Source organism: Equus asinus, chromosome X, assembly GCF_041296235.1.
Source record: "Equus asinus isolate D_3611 breed Donkey chromosome X, EquAss-T2T_v2, whole genome shotgun sequence".
Classification (NCBI taxonomy): domain Eukaryota; kingdom Metazoa; phylum Chordata; class Mammalia; order Perissodactyla; family Equidae; genus Equus; species Equus asinus.
The window spans coordinates 90,282,392-90,302,093 of NC_091820.1; positions in this window are offsets into that span (position 1 = coordinate 90,282,392).

Consider the following 19,702-nt stretch of genomic DNA (forward strand, 5'->3'; position numbering starts at 1 on the left):
GGGATTGGGTATTTCCTGTTAACCAAAATACATGTCTATCCACCAGTGGCCGGTTCTTTATATTATACCTTTATTGCTTTATCCATCATACTTAGAACTTTGATCCCTATTGACAGTGAAAATACTCCTGAAAATATCCATCTACTTCTTTCCATTTCGAGCACTACCATCCTAGTTGGAGGGTCCCAAAATCTCTCAGTGAGACTACGATAGCATCTTCACAGGATTCTGCTTCTATTATTGCTTTGATTCTCCACACAGTAAAAAAACAATAGTCTTTTCAAATGGCACTCTGATATTATTTCCATGAAAAAATCTTCCAAAGGCTTCTCATTATAATTATAATAAAATTCAAACGTTTTATTAACAACATTTAACATGATCTAGCCCCTATTTCTCTTACTTCATTTTTCGTGATCCCTCTTATTTTCTTCACTCCCGCCACAGTGGACTTCTCACAGGCCTTAAATATGCTAAACACATTCCAGCATTGGGGTCTTTTCATTTTCTATCCTACGTCCTGGAAAAAATCTTCTCAGAATTTTATTTGACTGGTTCCTTAGCATCATCCCGGCTCGAGCTAACAAGCCTTGTTTGATCAGCCTCACTGCCGTTGACCTCCAACTCCAATCACTCTTTCCATTTGCTTTATAACACTTTTTGCTCTCTGAAATTTTTTTTAAGTTTATTATTTTATTTTATGTCACTCCCACATAACACTAGAATGTAAGATTTAATGAGTTATGGATTTTCTCTATTTGCCCAATGTTGTAGTCTTAGCACATAGAAAATCATCACAATATAGGTGCCCAAATTATATTAAATATGTGTTGAAGGAAAGAAGGAAGGCTCATCAGTGAGTTACATCTTAGTGAAGCTCTGTTGATCAAATTCCTTCTTGGGAGAAAAAAGGAAAAGTTGCCATAAATGACCCTGGGTACCTGAGATTAAGGTGTGGGGAAAGATAGAATAGAGATTCCCTGTTCTCAAGATAGGAAAAGATTTCAGAAATTGAGGTGCTGGTGATATTTTTCTTACTTTACTCTTTTGAATAAGATTGGTCCTGTACATTTCAGAAATGAAAATGACGATATAGTCATCTTCCAACCACATATTTATGTACACAACAAATTTGGCTAATTTATGTACCAAAGTGAAGCTTGTAGGTTGAATGCTTAAATTTGATTTCATTCATGGCTGTTTAGTCACTTGCATTTGCATACTCAGCCTCATACTAACATGACCGGAGAGATGTGGAATTATAGTGGAGGATGTGGTGTACCATTAAGATCCTCCCATCAGGCCCCCCCATGTTAAGCCACAACATGATTTTGCCAGGGAAGTGCTATGCCTGCTAGAGGAAAGCAGAGCATATACCCTAAAGAAGCTTTGGCACCTAGGCAGCACATACTGTCAGTGGCCAGGACAGTATATAAGGCCCTGGATTCTGACAATACTGGATCAAAAAGGACAGAACATAAATCTGAATGAGAGAGGGTTTATCAATATGAGAGCACTATCCCAGAATATAGTCTATATCAAGAGTCAGCAAATTACAGCCCACTCTTGTTTTTGTAAATAAAGTTTTCTTTAGCCAGAGACTGTACGGCCTGATGAGCCTAAAATAGTAACTATCTGACCCTTTACAGAAAAAAGTTTGCTGAGTCCTGATCTATAAACAGGAATCACAACAGATGATACGACCAGGCTACGAGAACGGCTCTTAGAAATGTGGAGAATGCAATTAACCTCACTAAGTGAGGTAGAAATGGCAAAACAGCCATGGAAGAACATGAAATAATGGATCAAAAGGCTTAGAGAATTAAGCATGTTAGAACAGATATATTAGATACGGCCAGAAAACCTACCAGATGATTATGTTCCAGCAGAGGGCCTGGAAGAGACATCATTTATCAAACAATAAAGAACTTTCTGGTGAGAGAGTCACCAGCATCACTGAGAAGCTCCGTTGTGACGGTGGGAGACGCCATAAAAGAATGGACTCCTTGCTTTACCATCAGAAGCGAGGCAAATATAATTATTATGAGCAGCAGGGTCAGAGACGCCTGGGAGGGGGGCTGTGACTTGCAGAGAACAATGGAGATGGTTAATAGAATATAGTGCCCTGTACTGCTCAAACTACAGAGTTGAAAGAAATGAATTTGGCTAAGGGCAACTGTATCAATAAAAAATGTCATGATTATTTGTCCAGTTTCTAGAGCTAAGCCTGTAACCCATTGTCTGAAGAAGAGGCCAGGTCCTCATGAGGAAGAAACTTGCAGTGCCATGGCAAGTGTATATAGTAATGATTCTGCCAATCCTTCCTCAAAGAGGCCTATGGCCATTTTTCTTATATAAAAGTATACTATGGATAGGGGAACACCAAACATTTTGAGGATTGTTGGGCATAGGGTCTGAATTGGCATTGATACTCAGGGACACAAAATGTCATTTATGTGCCCCCAAATGGCCTGGGGGTATATGGGAGCCAGGTAATAAATGAAGGAATCCTGTTCCAGGCCTGGTTCACAGTGAGTGCACTGGGTCCACATCCATCCAGTGGTCATTTTCACGATCCATGAATGTATAATTGGAATGGGTGTACTTGGTAGTTGGCAAGTAGTCCATGTTGGCTCCTTGGGTTAGAGCTATTGTAGTGGAGAAGGCCAATTGAAAGTCTCTGAATCTGTCTACTTCCCCACACAAGACAAGATATTAAAACAATATTGTCTCCTAGGGAGTGGTACAGATTAATGCTAACCATACAGAACTAAAGGGTATGGGGGTGGTGATTCCAGTTTTATTTCTATTTAATTCACCAGTCTTAATTTGGCCCATACAAAAACCAGTTGGATCCTAAAAGATGACAGCGGACTATGACAAACTCAACTGTGTACTAGCCCCATTTCCAGCTGCTGTGCCAGGTGTGATATTGATTGTTGCTAGGGCAAGTTAACAAGGCCTCAGCTTCCTGGGACGTGATCAGAGATCTGGCAAATATGTTCTTTTCAACCCTAATCAGAAAATAGGATAGAAACAGATCTCATTCATTTGGAATGGACTACAGTGTACATTTATAGTCTTGCCCTATGGCTGTGTCAACTTTCCTGCTACCTGTCATAAAATAGTCTGAGGATATCTGGACGATCTGACCATGCTGCAGAACATCATGTTGATGCAACATATCACAGCATTATGTTAATCAAACTGAGTGAGCAAGAAGTGAAAAGTACATTGGAGGCTTTGGTAGGAAGTAGGCATTCCAGAATGTGGGAGATAAAACCTACAAAGATTCAAGAGCTGGCCACATCAGTGAATTATGGAGGATCCTGTGGTCTGGAGCATGACAGGATATCCTCCCAATTTAAAAGACAAATTCTTGCAACCCACATTTCTAGCCACTAAGAAGGAAGCACACATCGTGCTAGGACTTTACAGGTTCTGTAGACAGCATATTACACACTTGGGAACATTGTTCCGACCCATATACCAGGTGACACAAAACTGCCAGCTTTGGGAGCACTTCAGAGCAGAAAAGCACTCTGTAGCAGGCCCAGGTTGCAGTGTTAGCAGTCCTGCCACTTGGACCATTGTGATCCATAAGACTCTATTGTATTATAAATGTTTCCAGTGGTAAAGTCATCATGTGGAGGTTATGGCAAATCCTAATAGGAGAATCAATCACAACATAGATCCCTATGTGGCCTACACCCCCACGTCACTCACCAGTCACCCTAGACCCTCTCCTTCAGTTCACACTAAATGGCTATTGGAAGAGGTGGGTCACATTCAGCCAACCGATGAAGGAGGAGAAAGACTGAATTTGGTTCCCAGATGGGTAGGCTTGGCATGTGTATGGAAGCAGAAAATGGACTGTGGCTATACTACAAGGCCACTCATGGCTGAAAGGAAGCCACCTGGAGGAGATTAGCCCAATGTCCAGAGTGTCAGTCAGTGTACTAGCTTATCCATTTGTGTAGAAATAGAAGTTGGCTGATATTAGAATTTATTCAGAGTCATAGGCAATAGGTAATGGTGTGGCTAGTTGGTCAGCAGCCTGAAAGAAGAAAGATTGGAAGATCAAGGATGAGGTATCCTAGGGAAGAGTCACGTGGTTGGTCCTATGGGAGTGGGAACCAACTGTGAAGATGCTTTATTTCATTGCATGTCCTTCAGAATGCACCTATCACATAAGTGGCACTAAACAACCAAAGAGACAGAATGACTCATCCAGTTAACAGCAGCAAGTGTCTGTCATCACCTATCTAGTACAGGCACAATGAGCAGAAGGACAGAGTATCCATGGTGGTCAACAGCATGAGCTGGCATACACTAAAGATGATATTACAACTGTAGCTCCCAGATGTCCAATGTGCCAGCATTAAAGACTATTGCTGAGTCACTGATATGGCGCTATCCCTCCCTTGAGGAGACCAACAATCCTCTTAGTGGTAACCTAAATACATTGAATATTGATTCATCTCGACTGGACAAATGTTTGCCTTTCCTATCTACAGAGCCTGAAGCAAAGGCTTATTGAGTGTTTGATTTACTGATATTGAACATCACCTAATGCGGCATCAGACTGACCCACTTTAAAGCAATGAAGGCGCAGCAGCAGGTAACTGGTTCCAATTATACACTATACCACCCAGAAGCGGCCAGTCTGATGGAGTGCTGTAACAATCTATTAAAGGCACAGCAGAGGCACCAGTTTAGAGATGTTACCCTGTGAGAGTAGGGTGGTACCATATTCCCGGACCCAGTGAATATTCTAAATTAATGACCACTACATGGTGTCCCAGATAAGTAGAATATATATGTCCTAGGACCAAGATGAGAAAATGGGTGTGTGTGAACTTGCTTACTGACACTTCTAGTGACCAATTTGTAGAATCTGTGTCTCCTCAAATGACAATTTTGAGCTCTGCAGGTTTAGGAGACTTGGCTCCAAGATTTAAACGCATCTACCAAGACACAGAGCAAAATTCTCATTTAAATTTCAAGCTATGGTTGCTACCCTTTTACTTTTGGCTCTTTCTGCCTAGAGATCGGCAGGCAAGGAAAGGAGTCACCATCATGGCAGGGGAATTGACCCTGATTATCGAGGGGGGAGTAGGGATGCCATTACTCAGTGAGAGCAGGGAATAATATGTTTCTACCCGAGTGATTCATCTGGCTTTCTCTTGGAATTCTTTTTCCTAATTTTGAAAGTAAATGGACAAATGGAGCATATTCAGCCTCAGCAAAATATGGTGAGCAGAAGCCCAGATCCCTCATGAATGAGAGTTTGAGTCAACCCATGAGGAAGTCAGCTAGAGCAGCAGAGGCGCAGCTGAGGGATATCTAAAATGAATAGTAAAGGAGGATGAATATCAGTTGTGGCCTCAAGACTAGCTCCTGTGGTGGAGGCTGAGGTTTGTGTAGCTAACCTCCATCTTGTAACTTTCCTCCCACAAAAGAGGCCTGCTAAAATACAGAAGAAGCTACTTCTCCAACTTAAATGAAGTAAATAGATCCATGTGACACAAAGGTGGACTGCAATGGGCACTGCGGTGTGTTTCTCAGAGATGTGTGATCCTCGTGAGAATTACATGTAGAAAGTACTGTTATCATCATCAAATTACAGCTAACGAAAATGAGGTGCAGAGAGATTGTCGATTGCCAAGGTCACACAGCCAGGAAGGGATGGTTTTCAAACTCAGAGACTCGCTCCAAAGTGTAAACTCCTAACGCTGCATCAACTCATTCGACAAGCATAGAGTAGGAAGCTATGAACCCTCTACTCCTTTGGAAACACATTATATTAAAAATTTTTTAAAATGTGTTTGCTCAAGCCATAATTAACTACATTTGGTTCCAAATTATTTCTTGTCTCTCTGGCCTCTGGCTTCACTGCCTAGATTCTAGGCCCCAGAATAGTATCCACCACCCCCTTTCCCATCCTCACCTGACTATCTACTAACCTTACTCCTTTGGGACAGTCAGCTTAGATGTCCCCTTCTCCAAAGAACCTTCCTTAAGTTCCAAATACTGGACTAGGTGGTCTTCCTATATGCTCCCAGAGGACACTGTGGTTACACCTGTCAGAGCACTGATCACACCTATTTTCATTGCCTATGACTTGTCTGTCTTCCACATTAGACTCTAAAGTCCTTAATACTTGAGACTGCGCCATGGGTAACTTTGGTTTCCCCACGATCTATCATACTTCCTTGTTTATAAGGGTAACGTGCTAAATGTCTGTTGATTTCTTAGAACGATATACTTTTTTTAGCCCTTATAAATCTAATTAAATAGCACTATGTTTAGATTCTTACTAGGTGCCTTTCCACACTAGAGCATAAACTCCATGAAGGTAGGAACAATGAGTTGTCTTCATCCCCTAGCACAGTTCCTGACCCATAGCCAGCACTCCATCAATAGTTTTTAACTAAATAGAAGCAAGTAAAAGAGTAAGGAATGATTCACAAAAGCATATTCTCAGTAATTTCTTGGAAGACAGCAGGTACAAATCAATGTACACTTATTGCTTTAGATCTAATATGTGAAAAGGAAAGACACACCAATAGAAATATGTAGGAAAAACATAAGGAAAAGTTGTGATCAGGGCTCATTTTTGCATAAAATACCTAAAAATACTTTTGCATAAAGTGAAAAATGTAAGTGGAATGTACAACAGATGGCTCAAAAAATTCTTCATTCAGCACATAAATATATCTTAATATAGTTACCTTAATGTATTCAATAATAGTGTTGTTATTCACTTATGGGGATGAGGGGAACTAATTTTAAAAGATACATGTGCAAAGTGTATTTTTCCATATGCTATTTATCCAAACACTCTATAGTAGATCAAACAGGCAAAATCCAAGAAACAAAAGTAAAACTGAGTTTAGCAATTTTATAGGGAATATTATCAACATAGGTTCATACCTGGCTTATTCAGGTTTTAAGCAGTAAGGCATTTTATCTCAATTATGTTGCGAAACAGATAAAAATTTGTCCTTTGATAGAATAATATGACAAATACCATGTAAAAATAATTGAATCAACTGATTATGTTTTTCTACTTACTATTAAACAATCATTTCACTCACTTGAAAAACAACAGAAATGGAAACATATATGCATGACATTTAAAGTTTGTTTGATATTATCTAGACATAGCCTATGTCTGTGAAAAAAAATTATTCTCCTTTCTAGCATTGTTCTTATGACCCCACCAAGATCAGAGGTTGAATATGGTGAATACACTGATCGAACATTCTCTTACACCCAAAGATGAAGAACTGTGGTGAGAAGACCATGACAATATATATAAGGCTACACCAGAATATAGTCGAAGTTTACATCTGCTCTGACAGCACTAGACAGAGAACAAAATTTATCTGTGACTAGTCCTTCACACAGTTCCAGCCACGTAGTTGCTTAAGAAATTCTTTAACTTGATTTGCTTGACTACCTAGGGATAAATGGATATATATCTGATTGATTTTTTAAACTAAAAGAACATGGTTTTGTTAGTTCCAAAAAGCATTTATTTTTATGTGTGTGTGCTCTTAAGTGCCTCTAGTGTGGTCCTCACATTGTCATTGTTGCTAAAGTTGTCCTATCTCTCTTCCAACTTCAGTGGAAGCCACTTGCTCTATGTTGAGCGTTGCCTTTCTCCTTCAAGTTTCTGAGTACTCTTAAGTGGGTTGCAGTTTTTTCTTTGCCAGCTAATGGATTTGCATTCTTTTGTTACCCATATGAGTCAGCCTAGGGGGTCTCTCAAGCTGCACTACACAAGCAAGTGGTCAAAGACAGAGCAGTTGCTGCTTCTGTGATCTGCCTATGAATACACATGAGAAGCCACTCTGTCTCAGCTGAGGGTCTGGAAGAAAACATCCTATTCTCAGGCCTCTCCAGGCCCAAATAGCAGCCCTCTCCTAATCACAGAAACCAAAATCCATTTGCCTCACCAGTGCAGATTACCTACAGGTTTACTTGGGTAAAAATATTGGGAAGCTCTTTCCAAGAATACCAAAGTAAGCCAAAGAATTTGTAGGTTCATCACTTACTGGAGGAGAGTCATAGGCCTCAGCAAAATAAAGCTCCTCAGGGAATCCAGCCGTAAATTTCATTTTAGCCCTCATGAAGAAGCAAGCCTACTGTTCTGCTGCTTTCCCCTGAGTCTCCAGAGCATCAAGAAAAATAAGAAACTAAATTGCCTCTCTTTCTCTCTCCCTCGATCTCATCTCAAAAAGAAAATCATATAAGAGGCTCAGAGGACAGATACAGTATACTGAGCACATGAATAATAAAATTCCCAAAAGGAAATAAAGGAATAAATGGAGGAGGAGTAATGATTAAACGTAAAAAAGATTATTCCAAGTTGAAGTAAGACCTGAGATTAGATTGAAAAATTTAACTGAATAACAGATAGGATTCATGAGGAGAAAATAAATGTAGATATATCCTGGTGAAATTTCTGAATTCAAAGATGAAGAAAAAATATTGCAAGCTTACCAAAGCAAAGAATAGTCTACTTACAGAGGAAATGAAATCAGGCCATTACAGGACTTCTCGTCTGCAAACTGAGACTAGAAACTAGAGCACAGAGGAATAATCCACAAACCACTGGGAGAAAAAGTTTATAATTAAAGACCACTACACCCAATTATATTCATCCGTAAAGGCAAAAGAAAAAAATATATATATATATATTTTTTTTAAAGATTTTTAGTATTTCCATTTTCTCCCCAAAGCCCCCCGGTACATAGTTGTATGTTCTTCGTTGTAGGTTCTTCTAGTTGTGGCATGTGGGACGCTGCCTCAGCGTGGTCTGATGAGCAGTGTCATGTCCACGCCCAGGATTCGAACCAACGAAACACTGGGCTACCTGCAGCGGAACGCGCGAACTTAACTACTCGGCCACGGGGCCAGCCCCCCAAAAGAAAAATATTTTTAAAACACATGAGAGGCTGACCCGGTGGCGCAGCGGTTAAGTTCTCACGTTCTGCTTCTCGGCGGCCTGGAGTTCGCTGGTTCGGATCCCGGGTGCGGACATGGCACCGCTTGTGAAGCCATGCTGTGGTAGGCGTCCCACATATAAAGCAGAGGAAGATGGGCACGGATGTTAGCTCAGGGCCAGTCTTCCCCAGCAAAAAGAGGAGGGTTGGCAGTAGTTAGCTCAGGGCTAGTCTTCCTCAAAATAAATAAATAAATAAATAAATAAAATAAAACACATGAGCATTCATATATCATTAACAACATGTATCTTAATCTAAGAAAATATGTCAGAAAGTGTTCTGACCAAAAGGCAATTTGGTTAGAACAGAGAAATCAGGAGAAGGGAAGAACAATTTAAAGAAACATTAGTGATAAATTTATTTTGTAAGGTATTCAGAATTTAGATGAATTCTTTTTGTGTAATTGAGAATTTATAGTATACAAGTTAAATAGTATTCTTGAAAGAGAAAAGAAACATGTGAAGGAAAATATAATAATAGCCTAGAACTAACTTTTTAAAACTATCTTAGAAATGCCCTAAGGTTGTATGAAGATTAGTAAAATGTCTCAACTGAGAAGGAAATATTTCTAAACATTTAAGTTCCATCTGGGAAGGACGAATGGGCAAGTAATGCATTTTAGTGGGATGCTGATTTATTATTTCACTTTGATATTGTGTATATGTGCGTGTTTGAAAATCACTTTGAAGAATGGAAAGGTAACCACCGGCAGAATTAAAAAGGAGAGCAAATGTCAAATTTACAAAGCAGAAGTAATGAACAAAATCTTGCTAATTCAACAAAAATAGGAACAGAGGGAAACAACAAAACAAAGTACTGTCAAATGTAAAATAAGATTGAAAGAAGAAAACCAAATATATCAGCTATTTCATTAAATGTGAAATGCCCAAACTTCATATTTTAAAATAAAAAAGTCAGATGGAGTTAAAAGCAATATCAAAACATATGACATTTTCAAGAAACGTCTAAAACAAAGTGAAGAAAAGTTTAAAATAAAGGAATGGACTATTACATTACAAGCAAATGTAAATGAAAAGACAGCAGGGTTACCATTATTATCATAAAATGTTGATTCCATGGTCAAACAGCATTAAACAGAAAAAAATGGACATTAACTTTATATATATAAAGTATAAGCTAAAGAGAAAAAGATCAAATCAAGAAATAAACAAGAATATAAGGGTTTCAGAAGACATGCAACAAGCTCAATTATATAAAATATTTTATCCTACAAACAGAAAATATATATTTTTCCTTTAATCCTGGAATATTTACACAAATTATGTGTTTGTCCATTAAAAAGGTTAATAAATGCAGCAAAGTAAATCATTTAGAAAGTACATTCTTTAATCATAATACAACATTTAAAATTAATAAAAATAATATCGCAAGCTACATAAAAATTAATAAACACATTCCCAATAACCCCTGATCAGTGAGTAAATGAAAACAAAAATTAGAAATTATCTGTAAATTAATGAAAAAGGTCATTATCACAACCTATGAGACACAGCTAAAATTTAGAAATTTACATACTGTCTTAAAACTTCAGACTGAAAATAAGTTAACTAAATATTAATGTAAGACATTATAAAAAGAATTTCAAGGGCTGGTCCCATGATATAGTGGTTAAGTCTAGCATGCTCCAGTTCAGTGACCCAGGTTCACAAGTTCAGATCCTGGGCGCGGACCCGCACTGCTTGTCAAGCCATGCTGTGGTGGCGACCCACATACAAACTAGAGGAAGACTAGCACAGATGTTAGCTCAGTGTTAATCTTCCTCAAGCAAAACAAAAAAAAAAAAAGAGGAAGATTGGCAACAGACGTGAGCTCAGAGAAAATCTTCCTCACCAAAAAAAAAATTAGAAAAATAAAAGCAATTTCAACAAAAAACAAATGAAACTGGAACAATAGACATAAAGATATATTTAACTAAATAATCAGAAAAATAGAATGGATAAATAATATTAAAAACTTGTGCTTTTAATTAAAACTTTGAAAAACTTAGTCTTTCAATATTAGAAATAAAAAAAGAATAAATCAGGTGTAATAACTGTAGATATAAAAAACGATATAAGTAGTAAGGGAATATTACTGATGATTTCACAGCAAAAAATTAATTACCAAAATTTACACAAGAAGAAATAGAAAAAACAACAGAGTTAACCATAGGTATTGTTAGAAAGGTAATGAAAGTTCTATCAATTAAAGGCACCAGGAATTTTCTTCTGGCTTTGACAAAATAGCAAAACTTTGAGAAGAAATAAATAAATTCCCATAATAGTTGGATAACTTATCTATCTTAGTAACTGATAGAACAGGTAGGGACAAATGACTAAGTATATAAACAATTTGAAGAACACAAATAACAATTTTGACCTAATTGACAAATACAGAACACTGCTTCCAGCAAAAACATATTCTACATTCTTTTCAAGCACATATGGAATATTTACCATAATTGAAAATATATTTGGCAATAAAGCACATCTCCACGAGTTTGAAAAGACTGAGGTCATACAGTGTCTGCTTTCTGAGCACAGTAAAATTAAGCTAGACGTCAATTGTGTTATTTAAATAAAATTTTAAAATGTGTATCTTTGAAATTGAAAACGTACTTCCATTAATTCACAAGTCTAAGAATTCATAATATATCTTAGAAAATATTTTCAAGCAAAATAAAATGTATTATTTAAATGTTGTGAGATGCAGCAAAACTCTGCTTAGAGGGAGATGCATAGCTTTAAATGCCTATATAAGAAGAGAAGAAACACTAATATTCAACGATCTAGGCATCTAGCTCATGGAGTTAGAAAAGAACAGCAAGTTAAATCCTTCAAGAAAATGGAAAGAGGAATTGATAATGATATGATTAGAAATCAATGAAATAGTAAACAAACATTAAATAGAGAAAAATCAACGAAGACAGACTTTAGTTGTTTGAATATATGAATAAAACTGATAAACTCCTAGAAAGCCAGATCAAGGGGAGAAAAGGGAAGATGGGAGATGGTATAATTTATTAAATCATGAAAGAAAAGAGGGCAGCATTACCAACCCTTCAAACATCAAAAAGATAATAAGAGGACGCTATGAAAAAGGTTTTGAAAAAAGTTTGAAAATTGAATGATACAGAAAAAAAATCATTGAAAAACAACTTATTAAAGCTGACATAAGATAAAGTAGAACATCTGAATGGTCTTATATCTATTAAAGAAATGAAATCCTTAATTAAAATCTTTCTACAAAGGATATTTAAGATTCAGATGTTTTCATTGGCAAATTTTTCCAAATGTTTAATGAAGAAATAACTCTAATATTATGTGCAATTCTAGAAAAAAGAAAAAGGAACATTCTCCAATTGTTTTATGAGCCAGATAACCTTGACTGAAAATCTGACAAGAACATTTGAAGGGGGACATGGGAATAAGAAGTCAATTTATCTCCTAAACTTAAAGACAAAATTCCTAAAAAATAGATTATTAAATAAAATACAGAAATATAAATAGGTTAACACTCAAATGTCTAAGTGTGGATTATTCAAGGAATATAATGTTAGTTTAATAAAAAGATGAATCAATGTAATTCTATATATTAAGAGGATAAAGGTGAAAAAAACAGAAGTATTTGATTAAGTCAATACTTGTTTTGATTTCTCAATCTGATAAAGGACATCTACCTAAAATCTATAGCAAGGATGATACTTAATAGTAAAATGTTGAAAGCACTCTACCTTTGACCAGGTATGAGACAAAAATATTGGGTATCACCATATCTAGTCAATATTATACTGGAGATTCTAGCTAGTCTTAGAATTGGAGGGGCCGGCCCAGTGGTGTAGTGGTTAAGTTCATGTGCTCTGCTTCAGCAGCCCAGGGTTTGCAGGTTCAGATCCCAGGTGTGGACCTACACACCGCTCATCAAGCCATGCTGTGGTGGCATCCCACGTACAAAATAGAGGAAGATTGGCACAGATGTTAGCTCAGGGGCAATCTTCCTCAAGCAAAAACAGGAAGATTGGCAACAGATGTTAGCTCAGGGCCAATCTTCCTCAGCAAAAAAAAAAAAGAAGAAGAAGAAGAATTGGAAAGGCTGAAATAAAATCGTCATTATTCATAGTCAATATGATTGCTTATGGAAAAAAAATCCCAAAAAAGTTACAGATAAAGTATTAAAACTAATAATTAATTTTGACATTTATGGATAAGAGTTTGATAAACAACCACCAATTTGTGTGTGTGTGTGTGTGTGTGTGTGTGTGTGTGTGTGTGTGAGGAAGATTGGCCCTGAGCTAACATCTGTGCCAGTCTTCCTGTTTTTGCTGAGGAAGATTGTCACTGAGGTAACATCCATGCCAATCTCCCTCCATTTTGTATGTTGGATATTGCCACAGTGTGGCTTGAAGTGTGGTGTGTATGTCGGTGCCCAGGATCTGAACCCACAAACCCTGGGCCACTGAAGTGGAGTGTGCAAACTTAACCACTACAGCACCAGGCCAGCCTCCAATTATATTTCTATATTATATTTTTATTCCCTAGCAAGCAAAAAATATAAAATCAAATTTAACAACAATATATTTACAGTTGCATAAAATAAAAAACACCTAGAAAAATATTGAACAAAAGATGTGCAAGAGCCCTACACAAAAAAACTGCAAAAACAAAATCATTGAAACAAAGAAGACCTAAATGTTTACAGGGATTTGCCATGTTTATGCATTAGAATATTCGATATTTAAAATATGCCAGTCCTTCTCATATGGATACACATAGTCAGTGAAGTCCCATTCAAAATCCCACCACATATTTTTATGTAAAATGACAAGCTGATTCAAACATTTATATGGAAATACAAAAAATGGCCAAGAATAGCCAATACTATCTTGAAAAGAACAAATCTGGGCAACTTAAACTACATAATACAGACCTGGCTGGAAGATCTGGGCGGCCTTCCCACAGGACCTACTATAAACAGCATACTAAATGGCGAAATGCTAGCATTTTCATTAAAAGCAAGAACTAGACAGGAATGTTTATCACCACCATTATTCAACAGTATTTTAGAACTTGTAGCTAATGTAATAAGGTCATAAAATATAAACACTTGATAAGTAACAGAAAACAAAAGTAATATTTCTGTTTGGAAATTATATGATTATATACTCTAAAAAAAGGATGTAACTGAGGCCAGCCTGGTGGCAGAGTGGTTAAGTCCACATGCTCTGCTTCAGCGGCCCAGGGTTCCCAGTTTTGAATCTCGGGCTCGGACCTATGCACCGCTTATCAAGCCATGCTGCAGCAGGTGTCCCACATATAAAGTAGAGGAAGATGGGCATAGATGTTAGCTCAAGGCTTATCTTCCTCAGCAAAAAGGGGAGGATTGGCAGTGGGTGTTAGTTCAGGGCTAATCTTCCTCAAAAAAGAAAAGAAAAGAAAAAAAAAAGGATGTAACTTTAGGGAAAAAGCTATTAGAATTAATAAGATAAATTTGATAGGTTAATGTATAAAAGATAAATACATAAAAATCAATAGCTTTCTTCATGCTATCAATTATCAACTAAAATGATGTTGGCAATACTCCCTTTACAAATATGACTAAAGTTATAAACACATAGGAATGTATTTCATGGAAAATCAAAAGTACATTTAAAATTTATTTAAAAGTTTAAAAGAACACAAAATAAGGCCTAAAATATGGGGATATATATGTTCATGGATGGGAAGATTTGATAGCACAAAATGTCAGCCCTTACAAATTTGTTTTATATATTTATTACGATTTCTAATCAAAATCTCAATGGTTATTTTTTGTCTTATTTTTTAAAATTAAATTGAGCTGATTTAAGTTGTTATGGAAGAATAAATTGGAATGGTCAAGGAAAGTATGTAACTATATATATAATTGTTTACTTTGGATTGATGTGTAAATACATAGATGATATATAATTTAGATAGAGCTACCTATGTTATATGTGTGTGTATATATATATATGTATACATACATACCCACACACGCAAACACACACATAGATACACACAAAAAACCCTTCATAATTGAATAAATATAGTATCAACACAGAACTAGAGAAATAGATCAATAGATCCTTGGAGGAAAATACATTGACCTAAAATAGATGTAGGCATCTATGGGAAATTAAATTTGAGCACAGCACTATTTCCATTTAGTGAGAAAAGAATAGTTTATTTAATTAATGGAATTAGCATGATTGGCCAGCCCTTTTGAATAAAAATTAAATAGACCTCCTTCTGGGTAATAGAATTAATAAATAAATTCCAGAAAAAATTTATGGGTATGAGTGTGTGTGTTAAACAAAATCTAAGTAAATTTTTTCAGAATCTTGGAGTAGGGGAGATCTTCCCAAGCAGGTCAGGAAAATCAGAAGACATAAAGAGAAGAAAAATATATTTTATTTCATAATAAAAAATAATAAAGGCAAAAGATATAAAGAACAGAACAAATAAAAAAGATATATTCATACTCAATCTTGCAGTGCATATAATTTACAAAGGATCAACTTCCCTAATATATAAAGTTCCTATATGTTATTAAGAAAAAGAAACAAGGCAAATATAAAAGTGGGCTAAGACTATGCATTCATGGAAGAAAAAATATTATATATATATATAGTTCATATATATATGAAAATATAGAGTAACTTACCAACAGTCAGGGAAATGCAAATTAAAACGACCAGGAGAACCATGTTTTATTCATCAGATTGGCAAATGTAAGAAACAATGGCATTTATTCTGGCAGAGATATGGGGAAATAATTATACTTACATATTGCTTTTGGATATCAATTACTATGATATTTTTGAAAAGGATCCTGGCAATATCACGCACAGAGCATACATTTGACCCTACAGAAATAAAAGCACAAGCATGTAAATATATGTGTATAAAAATGTTTATTTTTGCATTGTATTTAATGCTAAAAAAACTAGGAAATCAATTTAACTGTCCATTAACACGAGTCATTAGATTGTGGAACATTCATATTATTAAAAAGAATGTCTTAGATCTATATCTAATGTTCTGGAGGGGTGTCCATAATATATTGTTAACTGAGAAAAGCAGGCTACAGAGAAATGTATACATTATGATTATGTTTTTTAAAATAGATAACCACAAAACATCATATAAATATTACTGCATATGTCCATGCTTATAGGAACATGGAGAAATGTGTGGAGAGAGAATGAGAAAAATTATTGGCATAGTTTTTATATATCTTTGCATTTTTTCACTAGTTACAATGAGTACATATTACGCTTGTGCTTAATATATTAATAAAGGGGAAAAACCTAGAAGCCATTGCCCTGTGTGACAGACTGCACTGCCAGTTTTGAGCTCTTGCTGCAGTGAGATTTATTGAGTGATGGAGCAGCCTGTCTAAAATGTTTATATTCGAAAATAATATTGCAGCACTTTACCTCCACAGTTACTCTGAGTGTTGATATTTCATTAGAAATTACCACAGGAAACTTACAAAACTCCAAAAATATATAAATTTCCAGGGCATGGAAATACAGCAGTGATGCTATTTCTAGGAGAAATTTTCTAATTGTTTCTTTACCAGTATAGTTGCAAATAAGTTCAACCAACTAGTTTCAATGCCTAAAAATTGCAGAGTTAAGTACTTAGATTTGCAACAAAAAAATTAGTTTACTTCTTATCAGTAAATACCTGTTTTCTGGTTTAGAAACAGAATCTCAGTAATTCATAGGCCTTACAAATAATATCCCACACACAAATTATGCATAATACAATCAAATTACTTTGATATTAAGTAATATAAGCAGTGATAATTATGTTTCTTGAGTATTGGAAATCGCTTTAAATAAGACAATTGCTTCAGTCTTTATAGTAGCTCAGAAACTTCATGGGCATATGGAATAGCTGTATTGGTGTCAAAGACGTTAATGAACTCAAGTCAACAATTCAAAACTTTGAGTGATCTGCACAAAGAAACCATTGTGATCTTTTTGAGTATATGATATGAATATGAGCAAATGACCAATCTGACCTCACATGACAATCTGTATAACAATATGAAATGCTACACACACAAACCAAACATAAGTTTGCATCAATAACTCACATATTAGGAAGCTGACAGGGTTTTTTTTTTAATTGAAGTAACATTGGTTTATAACATTACGTAAATTTCAGGTGTAGATCATTACATTTTGACTTCTGTTAGGTTTTGACACAATACTTAATACCTAAAGCTAAGAGGCATGATCAAGTTATGATTCATTACCTCTGGAAAAGCCTTATTTTATTTACTATTATGTCTTTTGGTGAGGAAGATTGGCCCTGAGCTAACATCAGTTACCAATCCTCCTCTTTTTGCTTGAGGAATATTGTTGCTGAGCTAACATCGGTACCAACCTTCCTCCGTTTTGTATGTGGGACGCCACTGCAGCATGGCTTGATGAACAGTGTGTAGGTCTGCACCCAGGATCCGAACCTGCGAACACCTGGCCGCTGAAGTGGAACACACAAACCCAACCACTCTGCCACGGGGTCAGCCCCAGAAAAGCTTCATTTTAAAGGACCACTCTGCTTTAAATGGTAAATGTAAAACTTTCCTTGGATTTTAATATTGTAATCACAGAAGCCCTGTAATAGATTTCATAAAATCAATATAATTTTATTTGTGATTATATACTATTGAAAACTGATGCAAATTTTAATTGTGGTCATATCAATAATTACTCTACTTTTTCCTCTCCATTCATTCAAATAAGATCATTATGGAGCCTCATCATTATAACTGAGCTTTAAAAGGTCCACAACTCCTAATTCCTCAAAACTCATTCAATTATATCATCCACTTAACAAATAGTTATTGAGCTCCAAATATGCACCAGGTGGTACTTAGCCATTGATGGAAATAAAAGCGTCTGCTTCCTTGTGAATCTTATTACTTCTTCTGAAGATGAAGAGGCTCCCCTGGAAATCTACCAGAGCTACAAAGACAACAAGCATCAAAATATATATAAACCTATCAAAACAGTGGATATAATCCATAAGGAATTCATGCCTTGACATTTAATTAGCATTCCAGTGATCCCATGTGACCTTGAACTAAATACCTTCTTTCCATCCGGCCACATCGATTCAAAAATTACAACTCTCAAGGCTTCGCAGGAAAGACCTCTTTTCTAAACTGTACTATTCAAACAATTCATAGACCAGTGGGTCTCTGGCTACTCTTCATCACGGTCAGACTGACTAACTGGATCAAAGGGAAGCTCCAAAGACAGAAGGGGTATGAACAAAGGTCTGCTCTGTGACCCCACAAATTGGAGTACAAAATTAGAAATTGCCAAATTTCCTGTACGAATCACAAGAAGCCAATCTCTTTTAGCCTTTACACATCAAACCATTTGCTCATCTAGTAAATAGGCTCAGATATCAACCTACCATTTGTTGCCTGTCTCAAGAATTCAGTGTCAGTGTGATATATAACATGCCAGAATTCAACAGAAAGACTTTTATCCATGTCTCATAAAATTTTCTTTGAACCATGAAGAATATACAGGTATCAAGATGCATGTGCAATCTAAGTTACATGTACAATTACATCTGTACACCGGCAAATCGAAAAGCATGAAATCATCTTTGTCCATCTCTGCCCCCTCCTAAATAGAGGTCATTAAGTTGACCCAATTGTAAACTCCAACAGCATTGTAATGGGGATATGAAAGAATGCTGTGCCTTCAATTCCTGCAGGATGTCAAGCGTGCCATGGTAAGACTTGGAATTCTCCTGTGTACATTCAAACAGAGAAATCTACGTAAAGAGAAAGGAAGATTTACATATTTAGAAGGGCTCAAAAGGAGATTCAAATCATAGGGCTGACTGCAACTGGCCCCTTTGATTATGAATAAGGAACCATTGAAATAAGACACCATCTATGCTAACTCCTGTCATAAGACCTTCACCAGGGCACAGATGAACAACTTTTCAGGCCAGGCTCATTATTTAAGGACCAGCATGCGGCCACTCGCCATATAACAAAGGCATGAGAACTGTAAAACCTTGCAAGTTTGACATTCATTGCTAAGCAAGGACCCTGAAACATGAACTTGATCTAGATGACTAATGACTAAATGATCATTGTATTGTGATGAGGTTGATATTTTATAATTCTATATGTTTACCAGTGGTGGCTTTTTAAATTGGCTTGGTTTCCTAATTGGAGAATGTTTTTGAAGCACTAACTAGATTTATAGAAAATAGGAACGATTTTCAAAACAAGTTGCACCTACATCTGTTGTGCCTGGAGCAATATAAGTACAATGGACGCGGGTTTGGCATCAGTGACCACTGCTGGGTGCCAGGCCTAGCCATGCACACCTGCATCTCAGCAGTTACGGGCACTATCTTTGTCAAATATTTGGCCCAATAAATCTCTGAAAAGCAAAAATGGTAACTGTTTGGGGTAATATTCAACATCTGAATTGTGAACACAGGAAGATTCAAAACAGAATTGTTGAAAATGAGAAAGGTTCAGCGATTCACATGAAAGGCTCAATTACTTTTCAATGCATAGACCTTACTTTTCAGGATGAATTTTTGGCGTTTTCTTTTGATTTGAAATAACATGGCTGGTCCTTTACTGATGAAAGCTTAAATCATATCAAGATGAGAGAA